Here is a 17953-nt window from a genome sequence, read left to right on the forward strand (position 1 = left end):
TCAAACAACTGCCCTTTTCGACTACAGAGAGCAGCGGACGTCTGCGCTCTGGGAGGCGACATTACGTGTTGGGGATGAAGTGGTAGTGCAAACTGCGGCCTGCGGAACACGAGTGAAAAAAATCAAGAGAGTACTGTCATTTCGAGTACTCGTCATTGCAACGGCAGCAAGGCAAAACTTTCAAAATTGCCGTGACCAGGATTCGAACCTGGGTTATTGCGGCCACAACGCAATGTCCTAACCACTAGACGATCACGGCCATGGCCACGGAGGCGCCCGCGAAGGCAGCTGGCTGGAATGCAAGTGGCGATACCCAGCAAAGCCTAGGCCAAGGTGTACGCCACAGCAGTGTCAGACACGGTCTCCATCACATGTATACGAGCAAATGAACGTGCCTGCGCTGTCAGGACACTAACTACAGTGGTTAGCTGCATTCACCTCCGTGGCAATGTCTTGCAGTCCCCCAAGCCTCTTGACTACAGGTATGTGGCTGGATAACAAGTGGATAGACGCTTCATCTCTCTCGCCGTCAGGTGTTGCCGTGAATCATACTTAACGTAGCTTTCTGCACGCGTCAGCGTAGCGTCAGTCGAGCAAAGTCGAGACAAGTCGCATAAGAGGAGCAACAAAAACGCGCAATTCCGGTACCGGGAATCGAACCCGGGCCTCCTGGGTGAGAGCCAGGTATCCTAGCCACTAGACCACACCGGATAACGACGGCAGTGCTCTTTCCAGCGAACGCAGCAGCCACGCACGGTTAACTGACGACAACTGTAAAAAATCCACTCTCTCGCGTTATAGAACGGCGTGCTCCGGACGCATTTCGTGGAGACGAACGCCAGCAATGATGAGAGCAAAAGGTGCCTACAAATGCTGTCGTTGCACCACGCACTGTTCTACGACCATTCACCAAGCAGACGCTCACGCCTTGTTGTGCTGCTTCCTTTGCGGGCAATGAGTGCATCTGCCTTCGACACAGGAGACATTACACGCTTGGCAGCTGTGGGATTGGAACCCACGCCTCCGAAGAGAATGGTGCCTGACACCAGCGCCTTAGACCGCTCGGCCACGCTACCTACACAACACGCGCGTCACAAGAGCTGCGTCCTACCCCACGAGAACACACCGCAACGGCACAAAAATGAGACGTAAAAAGTGGCAACGGTGGGATTCGAACCCACGCCTCCGAAGAGACTGGTGCCTAAAACCAGCGCCTTAGACCGCTCGGCCACGTTACCGTTGCAGCAGCAGCGGCAAAACGTTTCCTTTGTACTACAAAGATCACTTCGAAATGGAAGTATCTTGGCATGTATTTCCACTGCTCTCCCACTGGAAGCGTCCCTTTAGGCCATCCACAGCAAGAAAAAGCCGTGCCCGCCGCATGGTAGCGACGCCACTTGTCTGTAGCTGTCGCAGTTAAGGAGACAGCGTCAAGAGACGTTTTCGTGCCGTGACCAGGTTTCGAACCTGGGCTTTCCGTAACCACTAAATTATCGTAGCTGTAACTGTCAGGCGGAGCTAGAATGCTCCATGTGTCAAACATATGTGAGCTCAAGGAGGTTACACTTGAAGAAAAAGCGGCAGGTTAACGCGATCACAGCGAAACCCCCGACAGCTACAGGACTCGAAACCGCGCCAACAGAGAGACTGGTGCCTTAAACCAGCGCCTTAAAGCGCTCGGCCACGCTACATGCGCTGCTTGGTGCGCCAGTGTTCCTAGCATTTGTACAAACAGTGCACGCCACAGCTTCCTGTTCTGCTGGGACTGGCTGCTCATCCATCGCACTTCAAACAACTGCCCTTTTCGACTACAGAGAGCAGCGGACGTCTGCGCTCTGGGAGGCGACATTACGTGTTGGGGATGAAGTGGTAGTGCAAACTGCGGCCTGCGGAACACGAGTGAAAAAAATCAAGAGAGTACTGTCATTTCGAGTACTCGTCATTGCAACGGCAGCAAGGCAAAACTTTCAAAATTGCCGTGACCAGGATTCGAACCTGGGTTATTGCGGCCACAACGCAATGTCCTAACCACTAGACGATCACGGCCATGGCCACGGAGGCGCCCGCGAAGGCAGCTGGCTGGAATGCAAGTGGCGATACCCAGCAAAGCCTAGGCCAAGGTGTACGCCACAGCAGTGTCAGACACGGTCTCCATCACATGTATACGAGCAAATGAACGTGCCTGCGCTGTCAGGACACTAACTACAGTGGTTAGCTGCATTCACCTCCGTGGCAATGTCTTGCAGTCCCCCAAGCCTCTTGACTACAGGTATGTGGCTGGATAACAAGTGGATAGACGCTTCATCTCTCTCGCCGTCAGGTGTTGCCGTGAATCATACTTAACGTAGCTTTCTGCACGCGTCAGCGTAGCGTCAGTCGAGCAAAGTCGAGACAAGTCGCATAAGAGGAGCAACAAAAACGCGCAATTCCGGTACCGGGAATCGAACCCGGGCCTCCTGGGTGAGAGCCAGGTATCCTAGCCACTAGACCACACCGGATAACGACGGCAGTGCTCTTTCCAGCGAACGCAGCAGCCACGCACGGTTAACTGACGACAACTGTAAAAAATCCACTCTCTCGCGTTATAGAACGGCGTGCTCCGGACGCATTTCGTGGAGACGAACGCCAGCAATGATGAGAGCAAAAGGTGCCTACAAATGCTGTCGTTGCACCACGCACTGTTCTACGACCATTCACCAAGCAGACGCTCACGCCTTGTTGTGCTGCTTCCTTTGCGGGCAATGAGTGCATCTGCCTTCGACACAGGAGACATTACACGCTTGGCAGCTGTGGGATTGGAACCCACGCCTCCGAAGAGAATGGTGCCTGACACCAGCGCCTTAGACCGCTCGGCCACGCTACCTACACAACACGCGCGTCACAAGAGCTGCGTCCTACCCCACGAGAACACACCGCAACGGCACAAAAATGAGACGTAAAAAGTGGCAACGGTGGGATTCGAACCCACGCCTCCGAAGAGACTGGTGCCTAAAACCAGCGCCTTAGACCGCTCGGCCACGTTACCGTTGCAGCAGCAGCGGCAAAACGTTTCCTTTGTACTACAAAGATCACTTCGAAATGGAAGTATCTTGGCATGTATTTCCACTGCTCTCCCACTGGAAGCGTCCCTTTAGGCCATCCACAGCAAGAAAAAGCCGTGCCCGCCGCATGGTAGCGACGCCACTTGTCTGTAGCTGTCGCAGTTAAGGAGACAGCGTCAAGAGACGTTTTCGTGCCGTGACCAGGTTTCGAACCTGGGCTTTCCGTAACCACTAAATTATCGTAGCTGTAACTGTCAGGCGGAGCTAGAATGCTCCATGTGTCAAACATATGTGAGCTCAAGGAGGTTACACTTGAAGAAAAAGCGGCAGGTTAACGCGATCACAGCGAAACCCCCGACAGCTACAGGACTCGAAACCGCGCCAACAGAGAGACTGGTGCCTTAAACCAGCGCCTTAAAGCGCTCGGCCACGCTACATGCGCTGCTTGGTGCGCCAGTGTTCCTAGCATTTGTACAAACAGTGCACGCCACAGCTTCCTGTTCTGCTGGGACTGGCTGCTCATCCATCGCACTTCAAACAACTGCCCTTTTCGACTACAGAGAGCAGCGGACGTCTGCGCTCTGGGAGGCGACATTACGTGTTGGGGATGAAGTGGTAGTGCAAACTGCGGCCTGCGGAACACGAGTGAAAAAAATCAAGAGAGTACTGTCATTTCGAGTACTCGTCATTGCAACGGCAGCAAGGCAAAACTTTCAAAATTGCCGTGACCAGGATTCGAACCTGGGTTATTGCGGCCACAACGCAATGTCCTAACCACTAGACGATCACGGCCATGGCCACGGAGGCGCCCGCGAAGGCAGCTGGCTGGAATGCAAGTGGCGATACCCAGCAAAGCCTAGGCCAAGGTGTACGCCACAGCAGTGTCAGACACGGTCTCCATCACATGTATACGAGCAAATGAACGTGCCTGCGCTGTCAGGACACTAACTACAGTGGTTAGCTGCATTCACCTCCGTGGCAATGTCTTGCAGTCCCCCAAGCCTCTTGACTACAGGTATGTGGCTGGATAACAAGTGGATAGACGCTTCATCTCTCTCGCCGTCAGGTGTTGCCGTGAATCATACTTAACGTAGCTTTCTGCACGCGTCAGCGTAGCGTCAGTCGAGCAAAGTCGAGACAAGTCGCATAAGAGGAGCAACAAAAACGCGCAATTCCGGTACCGGGAATCGAAACCCGGGCCTCCTGGGTGAGAGCCAGGTATCCTAGCCACTAGACCACACCGGATAACGACGGCAGTGCTCTTTCCAGCGAACGCAGCAGCCACGCACGGTTAACTGACGACAACTGTAAAAAATCCACTCTCTCGCGTTATAGAACGGCGTGCTCCGGACGCATTTCGTGGAGACGAACGCCAGCAATGATGAGAGCAAAAGGTGCCTACAAATGCTGTCGTTGCACCACGCACTGTTCTACGACCATTCACCAAGCAGACGCTCACGCCTTGTTGTGCTGCTTCCTTTGCGGGCAATGAGTGCATCTGCCTTCGACACAGGAGACATTACACGCTTGGCAGCTGTGGGATTGGAACCCACGCCTCCGAAGAGAATGGTGCCTGACACCAGCGCCTTAGACCGCTCGGCCACGCTACCTACACAACACGCGCGTCACAAGAGCTGCGTCCTACCCCACGAGAACACACCGCAACGGCACAAAAATGAGACGTAAAAAGTGGCAACGGTGGGATTCGAACCCACGCCTCCGAAGAGACTGGTGCCTAAAACCAGCGCCTTAGACCGCTCGGCCACGTTACCGTTGCAGCAGCAGCGGCAAAACGTTTCCTTTGTACTACAAAGATCACTTCGAAATGGAAGTATCTTGGCATGTATTTCCACTGCTCTCCCACTGGAAGCGTCCCTTTAGGCCATCCACAGCAAGAAAAAGCCGTGCCCGCCGCATGGTAGCGACGCCACTTGTCTGTAGCTGTCGCAGTTAAGGAGACAGCGTCAAGAGACGTTTTCGTGCCGTGACCAGGTTTCGAACCTGGGCTTTCCGTAACCACTAAATTATCGTAGCTGTAACTGTCAGGCGGAGCTAGAATGCTCCATGTGTCAAACATATGTGAGCTCAAGGAGGTTACACTTGAAGAAAAAGCGGCAGGTTAACGCGATCACAGCGAAACCCCCGACAGCTACAGGACTCGAAACCGCGCCAACAGAGAGACTGGTGCCTTAAACCAGCGCCTTAAAGCGCTCGGCCACGCTACATGCGCTGCTTGGTGCGCCAGTGTTCCTAGCATTTGTACAAACAGTGCACGCCACAGCTTCCTGTTCTGCTGGGACTGGCTGCTCATCCATCGCACTTCAAACAACTGCCCTTTTCGACTACAGAGAGCAGCGGACGTCTGCGCTCTGGGAGGCGACATTACGTGTTGGGGATGAAGTGGTAGTGCAAACTGCGGCCTGCGGAACACGAGTGAAAAAAATCAAGAGAGTACTGTCATTTCGAGTACTCGTCATTGCAACGGCAGCAAGGCAAAACTTTCAAAATTGCCGTGACCAGGATTCGAACCTGGGTTATTGCGGCCACAACGCAATGTCCTAACCACTAGACGATCACGGCCATGGCCACGGAGGCGCCCGCGAAGGCAGCTGGCTGGAATGCAAGTGGCGATACCCAGCAAAGCCTAGGCCAAGGTGTACGCCACAGCAGTGTCAGACACGGTCTCCATCACATGTATACGAGCAAATGAACGTGCCTGCGCTGTCAGGACACTAACTACAGTGGTTAGCTGCATTCACCTCCGTGGCAATGTCTTGCAGTCCCCCAAGCCTCTTGACTACAGGTATGTGGCTGGATAACAAGTGGATAGACGCTTCATCTCTCTCGCCGTCAGGTGTTGCCGTGAATCATACTTAACGTAGCTTTCTGCACGCGTCAGCGTAGCGTCAGTCGAGCAAAGTCGAGACAAGTCGCATAAGAGGAGCAACAAAAACGCGCAATTCCGGTACCGGGAATCGAACCCGGGCCTCCTGGGTGAGAGCCAGGTATCCTAGCCACTAGACCACACCGGATAACGACGGCAGTGCTCTTTCCAGCGAACGCAGCAGCCACGCACGGTTAACTGACGACAACTGTAAAAAATCCACTCTCTCGCGTTATAGAACGGCGTGCTCCGGACGCATTTCGTGGAGACGAACGCCAGCAATGATGAGAGCAAAAGGTGCCTACAAATGCTGTCGTTGCACCACGCACTGTTCTACGACCATTCACCAAGCAGACGCTCACGCCTTGTTGTGCTGCTTCCTTTGCGGGCAATGAGTGCATCTGCCTTCGACACAGGAGACATTACACGCTTGGCAGCTGTGGGATTGGAACCCACGCCTCCGAAGAGAATGGTGCCTGACACCAGCGCCTTAGACCGCTCGGCCACGCTACCTACACAACACGCGCGTCACAAGAGCTGCGTCCTACCCCACGAGAACACACCGCAACGGCACAAAAATGAGACGTAAAAAGTGGCAACGGTGGGATTCGAACCCACGCCTCCGAAGAGACTGGTGCCTAAAACCAGCGCCTTAGACCGCTCGGCCACGTTACCGTTGCAGCAGCAGCGGCAAAACGTTTCCTTTGTACTACAAAGATCACTTCGAAATGGAAGTATCTTGGCATGTATTTCCACTGCTCTCCCACTGGAAGCGTCCCTTTAGGCCATCCACAGCAAGAAAAAGCCGTGCCCGCCGCATGGTAGCGACGCCACTTGTCTGTAGCTGTCGCAGTTAAGGAGACAGCGTCAAGAGACGTTTTCGTGCCGTGACCAGGTTTCGAACCTGGGCTTTCCGTAACCACTAAATTATCGTAGCTGTAACTGTCAGGCGGAGCTAGAATGCTCCATGTGTCAAACATATGTGAGCTCAAGGAGGTTACACTTGAAGAAAAAGCGGCAGGTTAACGCGATCACAGCGAAACCCCCGACAGCTACAGGACTCGAAACCGCGCCAACAGAGAGACTGGTGCCTTAAACCAGCGCCTTAAAGCGCTCGGCCACGCTACATGCGCTGCTTGGTGCGCCAGTGTTCCTAGCATTTGTACAAACAGTGCACGCCACAGCTTCCTGTTCTGCTGGGACTGGCTGCTCATCCATCGCACTTCAAACAACTGCCCTTTTCGACTACAGAGAGCAGCGGACGTCTGCGCTCTGGGAGGCGACATTACGTGTTGGGGATGAAGTGGTAGTGCAAACTGCGGCCTGCGGAACACGAGTGAAAAAAATCAAGAGAGTACTGTCATTTCGAGTACTCGTCATTGCAACGGCAGCAAGGCAAAACTTTCAAATTGCCGTGACCAGGATTCGAACCTGGGTTATTGCGGCCACAACGCAATGTCCTAACCACTAGACGATCACGGCCATGGCCACGGAGGCGCCCGCGAAGGCAGCTGGCTGGAATGCAAGTGGCGATACCCAGCAAAGCCTAGGCCAAGGTGTACGCCACAGCAGTGTCAGACACGGTCTCCATCACATGTATACGAGCAAATGAACGTGCCTGCGCTGTCAGGACACTAACTACAGTGGTTAGCTGCATTCACCTCCGTGGCAATGTCTTGCAGTCCCCCAAGCCTCTTGACTACAGGTATGTGGCTGGATAACAAGTGGATAGACGCTTCATCTCTCTCGCCGTCAGGTGTTGCCGTGAATCATACTTAACGTAGCTTTCTGCACGCGTCAGCGTAGCGTCAGTCGAGCAAAGTCGAGACAAGTCGCATAAGAGGAGCAACAAAAACGCGCAATTCCGGTACCGGGAATCGAACCCGGGCCTCCTGGGTGAGAGCCAGGTATCCTAGCCACTAGACCACACCGGATAACGACGGCAGTGCTCTTTCCAGCGAACGCAGCAGCCACGCACGGTTAACTGACGACAACTGTAAAAAATCCACTCTCTCGCGTTATAGAACGGCGTGCTCCGGACGCATTTCGTGGAGACGAACGCCAGCAATGATGAGAGCAAAAGGTGCCTACAAATGCTGTCGTTGCACCACGCACTGTTCTACGACCATTCACCAAGCAGACGCTCACGCCTTGTTGTGCTGCTTCCTTTGCGGGCAATGAGTGCATCTGCCTTCGACACAGGAGACATTACACGCTTGGCAGCTGTGGGATTGGAACCCACGCCTCCGAAGAGAATGGTGCCTGACACCAGCGCCTTAGACCGCTCGGCCACGCTACCTACACAACACGCGCGTCACAAGAGCTGCGTCCTACCCCACGAGAACACACCGCAACGGCACAAAAATGAGACGTAAAAAGTGGCAACGGTGGGATTCGAACCCACGCCTCCGAAGAGACTGGTGCCTAAAACCAGCGCCTTAGACCGCTCGGCCACGTTACCGTTGCAGCAGCAGCGGCAAAACGTTTCCTTTGTACTACAAAGATCACTTCGAAATGGAAGTATCTTGGCATGTATTTCCACTGCTCTCCCACTGGAAGCGTCCCTTTAGGCCATCCACAGCAAGAAAAAGCCGTGCCCGCCGCATGGTAGCGACGCCACTTGTCTGTAGCTGTCGCAGTTAAGGAGACAGCGTCAAGAGACGTTTTCGTGCCGTGACCAGGTTTCGAACCTGGGCTTTCCGTAACCACTAAATTATCGTAGCTGTAACTGTCAGGCGGAGCTAGAATGCTCCATGTGTCAAACATATGTGAGCTCAAGGAGGTTACACTTGAAGAAAAAGCGGCAGGTTAACGCGATCACAGCGAAACCCCCGACAGCTACAGGACTCGAAACCGCGCCAACAGAGAGACTGGTGCCTTAAACCAGCGCCTTAAAGCGCTCGGCCACGCTACATGCGCTGCTTGGTGCGCCAGTGTTCCTAGCATTTGTACAAACAGTGCACGCCACAGCTTCCTGTTCTGCTGGGACTGGCTGCTCATCCATCGCACTTCAAACAACTGCCCTTTTCGACTACAGAGAGCAGCGGACGTCTGCGCTCTGGGAGGCGACATTACGTGTTGGGGATGAAGTGGTAGTGCAAACTGCGGCCTGCGGAACACGAGTGAAAAAAATCAAGAGAGTACTGTCATTTCGAGTACTCGTCATTGCAACGGCAGCAAGGCAAAACTTTCAAAATTGCCGTGACCAGGATTCGAACCTGGGTTATTGCGGCCACAACGCAATGTCCTAACCACTAGACGATCACGGCCATGGCCACGGAGGCGCCCGCGAAGGCAGCTGGCTGGAATGCAAGTGGCGATACCCAGCAAAGCCTAGGCCAAGGTGTACGCCACAGCAGTGTCAGACACGGTCTCCATCACATGTATACGAGCAAATGAACGTGCCTGCGCTGTCAGGACACTAACTACAGTGGTTAGCTGCATTCACCTCCGTGGCAATGTCTTGCAGTCCCCCAAGCCTCTTGACTACAGGTATGTGGCTGGATAACAAGTGGATAGACGCTTCATCTCTCTCGCCGTCAGGTGTTGCCGTGAATCATACTTAACGTAGCTTTCTGCACGCGTCAGCGTAGCGTCAGTCGAGCAAAGTCGAGACAAGTCGCATAAGAGGAGCAACAAAAACGCGCAATTCCGGTACCGGGAATCGAACCCGGGCCTCCTGGGTGAGAGCCAGGTATCCTAGCCACTAGACCACACCGGATAACGACGGCAGTGCTCTTTCCAGCGAACGCAGCAGCCACGCACGGTTAACTGACGACAACTGTAAAAAATCCACTCTCTCCGCGTTATAGAACGGCGTGCTCCGGACGCATTTCGTGGAGACGAACGCCAGCAATGATGAGAGCAAAAGGTGCCTACAAATGCTGTCGTTGCACCACGCACTGTTCTACGACCATTCACCAAGCAGACGCTCACGCCTTGTTGTGCTGCTTCCTTTGCGGGCAATGAGTGCATCTGCCTTCGACACAGGAGACATTACACGCTTGGCAGCTGTGGGATTGGAACCCACGCCTCCGAAGAGAATGGTGCCTGACACCAGCGCCTTAGACCGCTCGGCCACGCTACCTACACAACACGCGCGTCACAAGAGCTGCGTCCTACCCCACGAGAACACACCGCAACGGCACAAAAATGAGACGTAAAAAGTGGCAACGGTGGGATTCGAACCCACGCCTCCGAAGAGACTGGTGCCTAAAACCAGCGCCTTAGACCGCTCGGCCACGTTACCGTTGCAGCAGCAGCGGCAAAACGTTTCCTTTGTACTACAAAGATCACTTCGAAATGGAAGTATCTTGGCATGTATTTCCACTGCTCTCCCACTGGAAGCGTCCCTTTAGGCCATCCACAGCAAGAAAAAGCCGTGCCCGCCGCATGGTAGCGACGCCACTTGTCTGTAGCTGTCGCAGTTAAGGAGACAGCGTCAAGAGACGTTTTCGTGCCGTGACCAGGTTTCGAACCTGGGCTTTCCGTAACCACTAAATTATCGTAGCTGTAACTGTCAGGCGGAGCTAGAATGCTCCATGTGTCAAACATATGTGAGCTCAAGGAGGTTACACTTGAAGAAAAAGCGGCAGGTTAACGCGATCACAGCGAAACCCCCGACAGCTACAGGACTCGAAACCGCGCCAACAGAGAGACTGGTGCCTTAAACCAGCGCCTTAAAGCGCTCGGCCACGCTACATGCGCTGCTTGGTGCGCCAGTGTTCCTAGCATTTGTACAAACAGTGCACGCCACAGCTTCCTGTTCTGCTGGGACTGGCTGCTCATCCATCGCACTTCAAACAACTGCCCTTTTCGACTACAGAGAGCAGCGGACGTCTGCGCTCTGGGAGGCGACATTACGTGTTGGGGATGAAGTGGTAGTGCAAACTGCGGCCTGCGGAACACGAGTGAAAAAATCAAGAGAGTACTGTCATTTCGAGTACTCGTCATTGCAACGGCAGCAAGGCAAAACTTTCAAAATTGCCGTGACCAGGATTCGAACCTGGGTTATTGCGGCCACAACGCAATGTCCTAACCACTAGACGATCACGGCCATGGCCACGGAGGCGCCCGCGAAGGCAGCTGGCTGTAATGCAAGTGGCGATACCCAGCAAAGCCTAGGCCAAGGTGTACGCCACAGCAGTGTCAGACACGGTCTCCATCACATGTATACGAGCAAATGAACGTGCCTGCGCTGTCAGGACACTAACTACAGTGGTTAGCTGCATTCACCTCCGTGGCAATGTCTTGCAGTCCCCCAAGCCTCTTGACTACAGGTATGTGGCTGGATAACAAGTGGATAGACCTTCATCTCTCTCGCCGTCAGGTGTTGCCGTGAATCATACTTAACGTAGCTTTCTGCACGCGTCAGCGTAGCGTCAGTCGAGCAAAGTCGAGACAAGTCGCATAAGAGGAGCAACAAAAACGCGCAATTCCGGTACCGGGAATCGAACCCGGGCCTCCTGGGTGAGAGCCAGGTATCCTAGCCACTAGACCACACCGGATAACGACGGCAGTGCTCTTTCCAGCGAACGCAGCAGCCACGCACGGTTAAACTGACGACAACTGTAAAAAATCCACTCTCTCGCGTTATAGAACGGCGTGCTCCGGACGCATTTCGTGGAGACGAAACGCCAGCAATGATGAGAGCAAAAGGTGCCTACAAATGCTGTCGTTGCACCACGCACTGTTCTACGACCATTCACCAAGCAGACGCTCACGCCTTGTTGTGCTGCTTCCTTTGCGGGCAATGAGTGCATCTGCCTTCGACACAGGAAACATTACACGCTTGGCAGCTGTGGATTGGAACCCACGCCTCCGAAGAGAATGGTGCCTGACACCAGCGCCTTAGACCGCTCGGCCACGCTACCTACACAACACGCGCGTCACAAGAGCTGCGTCCTACCCCACGAGAACACACCGCAACGGCACAAAAATGAGACGTAAAAAGTGGCAACGGTGGGATTCGAACCCACGCCTCCGAAGAGACTGGTGCCTAAAACCAGCGCCTTAGACCGCTCGGCCACGTTACCGTTGCAGCAGCAGCGGCAAAACGTTTCCTTTGTACTACAAAGATCACTTCGAAATGGAAGTATCTTGGCATGTATTTCCACTGCTCTCCCACTGGAAGCGTCCCTTTAGGCCATCCACAGCAAGAAAAAGCCGTGCCCCGCCGCATGGTAGCGACGCCACTTGTCTGTAGCTGTCGCAGTTAAGGAGACAGCGTCAAGAGACGTTTTCGTGCCGTGACCAGGTTTCGAACCTGGGCTTTCCGTAACCACTAAATTATCGTAGCTGTAACTGTCAGCGGAGCTAGAATGCTCCATGTGTCAAACATATGTGAGCTCAAGGAGGTTACACTTGAAGAAAAAGCGGCAGGTTAACGCGATCACAGCGAAACCCCCGACAGCTACAGGACTCGAAACCGCGCCAACAGAGAGACTGGTGCCTTAAACCAGCGCCTTAAAGCGCTCGGCCACGCTACATGCGCTGCTTGGTGCGCCAGTGTTCCTAGCATTTGTACAAACAGTGCACGCCACAGCTTCTGTTCTGCTGGGACTGGCTGCTCATCCATCGCACTTCAAACAACTGCCCTTTTCGACTACAGAGAGCAGCGGACGTCTGCGCTCTGGAGGCGACATTACGTGTTGGGGATGAAGTGGTAGTGCAAACTGCGGCCTGCGGAACACGAGTGAAAAAATCAAGAGAGTACTGTCATTTCGAGTACTCGTCATTGCAACGGCAGCAAGGCAAACTTTCAAAATTGCCGTGACCAGGATTCGAACCTGGGTTATTGCGGCCACAACCGCAATGTCCTAACCACTAGACGATCACGGCCATGGCCACGGAGGCGCCCGCGAAGGCAGCTGGCTGTAATGCAAGTGGCGATACCCAGCAAAGCCTAGGCCAAGGTGTACGCCACAGCAGTGTCAGACACGGTCTCCATCACATGTATACGAGCAAATGAACGTGCCTGCGCTGTCAGGACACTAACTACAGTGGTTAGCTGCATTCACCTCCGTGGCAATGTCTTGCAGTCCCCCAAGCCTCTTGACTACAGGTATGTGGCTGGATAACAAGTGGATAGACGCTTCATCTCTCTCGCCGTCAGGTGTTGCCGTGAATCATACTTAACGTAGCTTTCTGCACGCGTCAGCGTAGCGTCAGTCGAGCAAAGTCGAGACAAGTCGCATAAGAGGAGCAACAAAAACGCGCAATTCCGGTACCGGGAATCGAACCCGGGCCTCCTGGGTGAGAGCCAGGTATCCTAGCCACTAGACCACACCGGATAACGACGGCAGTGCTCTTTCCAGCGAACGCAGCAGCCACGCACGGTTAACTGACGACAACTGTAAAAAATCCACTCTCTCGCGTTATAGAACGGCGTGCTCCGGACGCATTTCGTGGAGACGAACGCCAGCAATGATGAGAGCAAAAGGTGCCTACAAATGCTGTCGTTGCACCACGCACTGTTCTACGACCATTCACCAAGCAGACGCTCACGCCTTGTTGTGCTGCTTCCTTTGCGGGCAATGAGTGCATCTGCCTTCGACACAGGAAACATTACACGCTTGGCAGCTGTGGGATTGGAACCCACGCCTCCGAAGAGAATGGTGCCTGACACCAGCGCCTTAGACCGCTCGGCCACGCTACCTACACAACACGCGCGTCACAAGAGCTGCGTCCTACCCCACGAGAACACACCGCAACGGCACAAAAATGAGACGTAAAAAGTGGCAACGGTGGGATTCGAACCCACGCCTCCGAAGAGACTGGTGCCTAAAACCAGCGCCTTAGACCGCTCGGCCACGTTACCGTTGCAGCAGCAGCGGCAAAACGTTTCCTTTGTACTACAAAGATCACTTCGAAATGGAAGTATCTTGGCATGTATTTCCACTGCTCTCCCACTGGAAGCGTCCCTTTAGGCCATCCACAGCAAGAAAAAGCCGTGCCCGCCGCATGGTAGCGACGCCACTTGTCTGTAGCTGTCGCAGTTAAGGAGACAGCGTCAAGAGACGTTTTCGTGCCGTGACCAGGTTTCGAACCTGGGCTTTCCGTAACCACTAAATTATCGTAGCTGTAACTGTCAGGCGGAGCTAGAATGCTCCATGTGTCAAACATATGTGAGCTCAAGGAGGTTACACTTGAAGAAAAAGCGGCAGGTTAACGCGATCACAGCGAAACCCCCGACAGCTACAGGACTCGAAACCGCGCCAACAGAGAGACTGGTGCCTTAAACCAGCGCCTTAAAGCGCTCGGCCACGCTACATGCGCTGCTTGGTACGCCAGTGTTCCTAGCATTTGTACAAACAGTGCACGCCACAGCTTCCTGTTCTGCTGGGACTGGCTGCTCATCCATCGCACTTCAAACAACTGCCCTTTTCGACTACAGAGAGCAGCGGACGTCTGCGCTCTGGGAGGCGACATTACGTGTTGGGGATGAAGTGGTAGTGCAAACTGCGGCCTGCGGAACACGAGTGAAAAAATCAAGAGAGTACTGTCATTTCGAGTACTCGTCATTGCAACGGCAGCAAGGCAAAACTTTCAAAATTGCCGTGACCAGGATTCGAACCTGGGTTATTGCGGCCACAACGCAATGTCCTAACCACTAGACGATCACGGCCATGGCCACGGAGGCGCCCGCGAAGGCAGCTGGCTGTAATGCAAGTGGCGATACCCAGCAAAGCCTAGGCCAAGGTGTACGCCACAGCAGTGTCAGACACGGTCTCCATCACATGTATACGAGCAAATGAACGTGCCTGCGCTGTCAGGACACTAACTACAGTGGTTAGCTGCATTCACCTCCGTGGCAATGTCTTGCAGTCCCCCAAGCCTCTTGACTACAGGTATGTGGCTGGATAACAAGTGGATAGACGCTTCATCTCTCTCGCCGTCAGGTGTTGCCGTGAATCATACTTAACGTAGCTTTCTGCACGCGTCAGCGTAGCGTCAGTCGAGCAAAGTCGAGACAAGTCGCATAAGAGGAGCAACAAAAACGCGCAATTCCGGTACCGGGAATCGAACCCGGGCCTCCTGGGTGAGAGCCAGGTATCCTAGCCACTAGACCACACCGGATAACGACGGCAGTGCTCTTTCCAGCGAACGCAGCAGCCACGCACGGTTAACTGACGACAACTGTAAAAAATCCACTCTCTCGCGTTATAGAACGGCGTGCTCCGGACGCATTTCGTGGAGACGAACGCCAGCAATGATGAGAGCAAAAGGTGCCTACAAATGCTGTCGTTGCACCACGCACTGTTCTACGACCATTCACCAAGCAGACGCTCACGCCTTGTTGTGCTGCTTCCTTTGCGGGCAATGAGTGCATCTGCCTTCGACACAGGAAACATTACACGCTTGGCAGCTGTGGGATTGGAACCCACGCCTCCGAAGAGAATGGTGCCTGACACCAGCGCCTTAGACCGCTCGGCCACGCTACCTACACAACACGCGCGTCACAAGAGCTGCGTCCTACCCCACGAGAACACACCGCAACGGCACAAAAATGAGACGTAAAAAGTGGCAACGGTGGGATTCGAACCCACGCCTCCGAAGAGACTGGTGCCTAAAACCAGCGCCTTAGACCGCTCGGCCACGTTACCGTTGCAGCAGCAGCGGCAAAACGTTTCCTTTGTACTACAAAGATCACTTCGAAATGGAAGTATCTTGGCATGTATTTCCACTGCTCTCCCACTGGAAGCGTCCCTTTAGGCCATCCACAGCAAGAAAAAGCCGTGCCCGCCGCATGGTAGCGACGCCACTTGTCTGTAGCTGTCGCAGTTAAGGAGACAGCGTCAAGAGACGTTTTCGTGCCGTGACCAGGTTTCGAACCTGGGCTTTCCGTAACCACTAAATTATCGTAGCTGTAACTGTCAGGCGGAGCTAGAATGCTCCATGTGTCAAACATATGTGAGCTCAAGGAGGTTACACTTGAAGAAAAAGCGGCAGGTTAACGCGATCACAGCGAAACCCCCGACAGCTACAGGACTCGAAACCGCGCCAACAGAGAGACTGGTGCCTTAAACCAGCGCCTTAAAGCGCTCGGCCACGCTACATGCGCTGCTTGGTACGCCAGTGTTCCTAGCATTTGTACAAACAGTGCACGCCACAGCTTCCTGTTCTGCTGGGACTGGCTGCTCATCCATCGCACTTCAAACAACTGCCCTTTTCGACTACAGAGAGCAGCGGACGTCTGCGCTCTGGGAGGCGACATTACGTGTTGGGGATGAAGTGGTAGTGCAAACTGCGGCCTGCGGAACACGAGTGAAAAAATCAAGAGAGTACTGTCATTTCGAGTACTCGTCATTGCAACGGCAGCAAGGCAAAACTTTCAAAATTGCCGTGACCAGGATTCGAACCTGGGTTATTGCGGCCACAACGCAATGTCCTAACCACTAGACGATCACGGCCATGGCCACGGAGGCGCCCGCGAAGGCAGCTGGCTGTAATGCAAGTGGCGATACCCAGCAAAGCCTAGGCCAAGGTGTACGCCACAGCAGTGTCAGACACGGTCTCCATCACATGTATACGAGCAAATGAACGTGCCTGCGCTGTCAGGACACTAACTACAGTGGTTAGCTGCATTCACCTCCGTGGCAATGTCTTGCAGTCCCCCAAGCCTCTTGACTACAGGTATGTGGCTGGATAACAAGTGGATAGACGCTTCATCTCTCTCGCCGTCAGGTGTTGCCGTGAATCATACTTAACGTAGCTTTCTGCACGCGTCAGCGTAGCGTCAGTCGAGCAAAGTCGAGACAAGTCGCATAAGAGGAGCAACAAAAACGCGCAATTCCGGTACCGGGAATCGAACCCGGGCCTCCTGGGTGAGAGCCAGGTATCCTAGCCACTAGACCACACCGGATAACGACGGCAGTGCTCTTTCCAGCGAACGCAGCAGCCACGCACGGTTAACTGACGACAACTGTAAAAAATCCACTCTCTCGCGTTATAGAACGGCGTGCTCCGGACGCATTTCGTGGAGACGAACGCCAGCAATGATGAGAGCAAAAGGTGCCTACAAATGCTGTCGTTGCACCACGCACTGTTCTACGACCATTCACCAAGCAGACGCTCACGCCTTGTTGTGCTGCTTCCTTTGCGGGCAATGAGTGCATCTGCCTTCGACACAGGAAACATTACACGCTTGGCAGCTGTGGGATTGGAACCCACGCCTCCGAAGAGAATGGTGCCTGACACCAGCGCCTTAGACCGCTCGGCCACGCTACCTACACAACACGCGCGTCACAAGAGCTGCGTCCTACCCCACGAGAACACACCGCAACGGCACAAAAATGAGACGTAAAAAGTGGCAACGGTGGGATTCGAACCCACGCCTCCGAAGAGACTGGTGCCTAAAACCAGCGCCTTAGACCGCTCGGCCACGTTACCGTTGCAGCAGCAGCGGCAAAACGTTTCCTTTGTACTACAAAGATCACTTCGAAATGGAAGTATCTTGGCATGTATTTCCACTGCTCTCCCACTGGAAGCGTCCCTTTAGGCCATCCACAGCAAGAAAAAGCCGTGCCCGCCGCATGGTAGCGACGCCACTTGTCTGTAGCTGTCGCAGTTAAGGAGACAGCGTCAAGAGACGTTTTCGTGCCGTGACCAGGTTTCGAACCTGGGCTTTCCGTAACCACTAAATTATCGTAGCTGTAACTGTCAGGCGGAGCTAGAATGCTCCATGTGTCAAACATATGTGAGCTCAAGGAGGTTACACTTGAAGAAAAAGCGGCAGGTTAACGCGATCACAGCGAAACCCCCGACAGCTACAGGACTCGAAACCGCGCCAACAGAGAGACTGGTGCCTTAAACCAGCGCCTTAAAGCGCTCGGCCACGCTACATGCGCTGCTTGGTGCGCCAGTGTTCCTAGCATTTGTACAAACAGTGCACGCCACAGCTTCCTGTTCTGCTGGGACTGGCTGCTCATCCATCGCACTTCAAACAACTGCCCTTTTCGACTACAGAGAGCAGCGGACGTCTGCGCTCTGGGAGGCGACATTACGTGTTGGGGATGAAGTGGTAGTG

The 17953-nt window shown here is 54.1% G+C and overlaps 30 non-coding genes across 30 annotated transcripts; all 30 read right to left on the reverse strand.

Annotated features, from left to right (window-relative positions):
- Positions 1 to 187: 187 nt before the first annotated feature.
- Positions 188 to 259, reverse strand: Trnah-gug (transfer RNA histidin (anticodon GUG)). Its single transcript has one exon. It is a non-coding gene; the product is annotated as a tRNA-His (tRNA).
- A 380-nt stretch (positions 260 to 639) lies between these two features.
- On the reverse strand, positions 640 to 711 carry Trnae-cuc (transfer RNA glutamic acid (anticodon CUC)). Its single transcript has one exon. It is a non-coding gene; the product is annotated as a tRNA-Glu (tRNA).
- A 445-nt stretch (positions 712 to 1156) lies between these two features.
- On the reverse strand, positions 1157 to 1238 carry Trnal-uag (transfer RNA leucine (anticodon UAG)). Its single transcript has one exon. It is a non-coding gene; the product is annotated as a tRNA-Leu (tRNA).
- Positions 1239 to 1974: 736 nt separating this feature from the next.
- Trnah-gug (transfer RNA histidin (anticodon GUG)) lies at positions 1975 to 2046 on the reverse strand. Its single transcript has one exon. It is a non-coding gene; the product is annotated as a tRNA-His (tRNA).
- A 380-nt stretch (positions 2047 to 2426) lies between these two features.
- Trnae-cuc (transfer RNA glutamic acid (anticodon CUC)) lies at positions 2427 to 2498 on the reverse strand. The gene has a single exon. It is a non-coding gene; the product is annotated as a tRNA-Glu (tRNA).
- A 445-nt stretch (positions 2499 to 2943) lies between these two features.
- Trnal-uag (transfer RNA leucine (anticodon UAG)) lies at positions 2944 to 3025 on the reverse strand. The gene has a single exon. It is a non-coding gene; the product is annotated as a tRNA-Leu (tRNA).
- Positions 3026 to 3761: 736 nt separating this feature from the next.
- Positions 3762 to 3833, reverse strand: Trnah-gug (transfer RNA histidin (anticodon GUG)). The gene has a single exon. It is a non-coding gene; the product is annotated as a tRNA-His (tRNA).
- A 380-nt stretch (positions 3834 to 4213) lies between these two features.
- Positions 4214 to 4286, reverse strand: Trnae-cuc (transfer RNA glutamic acid (anticodon CUC)). Its single transcript has one exon. It is a non-coding gene; the product is annotated as a tRNA-Glu (tRNA).
- Positions 4287 to 4731: 445 nt separating this feature from the next.
- Positions 4732 to 4813, reverse strand: Trnal-uag (transfer RNA leucine (anticodon UAG)). The gene has a single exon. It is a non-coding gene; the product is annotated as a tRNA-Leu (tRNA).
- A 736-nt stretch (positions 4814 to 5549) lies between these two features.
- Positions 5550 to 5621, reverse strand: Trnah-gug (transfer RNA histidin (anticodon GUG)). Its single transcript has one exon. It is a non-coding gene; the product is annotated as a tRNA-His (tRNA).
- A 380-nt stretch (positions 5622 to 6001) lies between these two features.
- Positions 6002 to 6073, reverse strand: Trnae-cuc (transfer RNA glutamic acid (anticodon CUC)). Its single transcript has one exon. It is a non-coding gene; the product is annotated as a tRNA-Glu (tRNA).
- A 445-nt stretch (positions 6074 to 6518) lies between these two features.
- On the reverse strand, positions 6519 to 6600 carry Trnal-uag (transfer RNA leucine (anticodon UAG)). Its single transcript has one exon. It is a non-coding gene; the product is annotated as a tRNA-Leu (tRNA).
- A 735-nt stretch (positions 6601 to 7335) lies between these two features.
- On the reverse strand, positions 7336 to 7407 carry Trnah-gug (transfer RNA histidin (anticodon GUG)). Its single transcript has one exon. It is a non-coding gene; the product is annotated as a tRNA-His (tRNA).
- Positions 7408 to 7787: 380 nt separating this feature from the next.
- On the reverse strand, positions 7788 to 7859 carry Trnae-cuc (transfer RNA glutamic acid (anticodon CUC)). Its single transcript has one exon. It is a non-coding gene; the product is annotated as a tRNA-Glu (tRNA).
- A 445-nt stretch (positions 7860 to 8304) lies between these two features.
- Positions 8305 to 8386, reverse strand: Trnal-uag (transfer RNA leucine (anticodon UAG)). Its single transcript has one exon. It is a non-coding gene; the product is annotated as a tRNA-Leu (tRNA).
- Positions 8387 to 9122: 736 nt separating this feature from the next.
- Positions 9123 to 9194, reverse strand: Trnah-gug (transfer RNA histidin (anticodon GUG)). Its single transcript has one exon. It is a non-coding gene; the product is annotated as a tRNA-His (tRNA).
- A 380-nt stretch (positions 9195 to 9574) lies between these two features.
- Positions 9575 to 9646, reverse strand: Trnae-cuc (transfer RNA glutamic acid (anticodon CUC)). The gene has a single exon. It is a non-coding gene; the product is annotated as a tRNA-Glu (tRNA).
- A 446-nt stretch (positions 9647 to 10092) lies between these two features.
- On the reverse strand, positions 10093 to 10174 carry Trnal-uag (transfer RNA leucine (anticodon UAG)). The gene has a single exon. It is a non-coding gene; the product is annotated as a tRNA-Leu (tRNA).
- Positions 10175 to 10909: 735 nt separating this feature from the next.
- On the reverse strand, positions 10910 to 10981 carry Trnah-gug (transfer RNA histidin (anticodon GUG)). The gene has a single exon. It is a non-coding gene; the product is annotated as a tRNA-His (tRNA).
- A 379-nt stretch (positions 10982 to 11360) lies between these two features.
- Positions 11361 to 11432, reverse strand: Trnae-cuc (transfer RNA glutamic acid (anticodon CUC)). The gene has a single exon. It is a non-coding gene; the product is annotated as a tRNA-Glu (tRNA).
- A 446-nt stretch (positions 11433 to 11878) lies between these two features.
- Positions 11879 to 11960, reverse strand: Trnal-uag (transfer RNA leucine (anticodon UAG)). Its single transcript has one exon. It is a non-coding gene; the product is annotated as a tRNA-Leu (tRNA).
- A 732-nt stretch (positions 11961 to 12692) lies between these two features.
- Trnah-gug (transfer RNA histidin (anticodon GUG)) lies at positions 12693 to 12765 on the reverse strand. Its single transcript has one exon. It is a non-coding gene; the product is annotated as a tRNA-His (tRNA).
- A 380-nt stretch (positions 12766 to 13145) lies between these two features.
- Positions 13146 to 13217, reverse strand: Trnae-cuc (transfer RNA glutamic acid (anticodon CUC)). The gene has a single exon. It is a non-coding gene; the product is annotated as a tRNA-Glu (tRNA).
- A 445-nt stretch (positions 13218 to 13662) lies between these two features.
- Trnal-uag (transfer RNA leucine (anticodon UAG)) lies at positions 13663 to 13744 on the reverse strand. The gene has a single exon. It is a non-coding gene; the product is annotated as a tRNA-Leu (tRNA).
- Positions 13745 to 14479: 735 nt separating this feature from the next.
- Trnah-gug (transfer RNA histidin (anticodon GUG)) lies at positions 14480 to 14551 on the reverse strand. The gene has a single exon. It is a non-coding gene; the product is annotated as a tRNA-His (tRNA).
- Positions 14552 to 14931: 380 nt separating this feature from the next.
- Positions 14932 to 15003, reverse strand: Trnae-cuc (transfer RNA glutamic acid (anticodon CUC)). The gene has a single exon. It is a non-coding gene; the product is annotated as a tRNA-Glu (tRNA).
- Positions 15004 to 15448: 445 nt separating this feature from the next.
- Trnal-uag (transfer RNA leucine (anticodon UAG)) lies at positions 15449 to 15530 on the reverse strand. The gene has a single exon. It is a non-coding gene; the product is annotated as a tRNA-Leu (tRNA).
- A 735-nt stretch (positions 15531 to 16265) lies between these two features.
- On the reverse strand, positions 16266 to 16337 carry Trnah-gug (transfer RNA histidin (anticodon GUG)). Its single transcript has one exon. It is a non-coding gene; the product is annotated as a tRNA-His (tRNA).
- A 380-nt stretch (positions 16338 to 16717) lies between these two features.
- Positions 16718 to 16789, reverse strand: Trnae-cuc (transfer RNA glutamic acid (anticodon CUC)). The gene has a single exon. It is a non-coding gene; the product is annotated as a tRNA-Glu (tRNA).
- Positions 16790 to 17234: 445 nt separating this feature from the next.
- Positions 17235 to 17316, reverse strand: Trnal-uag (transfer RNA leucine (anticodon UAG)). The gene has a single exon. It is a non-coding gene; the product is annotated as a tRNA-Leu (tRNA).
- Between the last annotated feature and the right edge of the window lie 637 nt (positions 17317 to 17953).

The sequence above is a fragment of the Schistocerca serialis genome, unplaced genomic scaffold (genome assembly GCF_023864345.2).
Source record: "Schistocerca serialis cubense isolate TAMUIC-IGC-003099 unplaced genomic scaffold, iqSchSeri2.2 HiC_scaffold_758, whole genome shotgun sequence".
In the NCBI taxonomy this organism is placed as follows: domain Eukaryota; kingdom Metazoa; phylum Arthropoda; class Insecta; order Orthoptera; family Acrididae; genus Schistocerca; species Schistocerca serialis.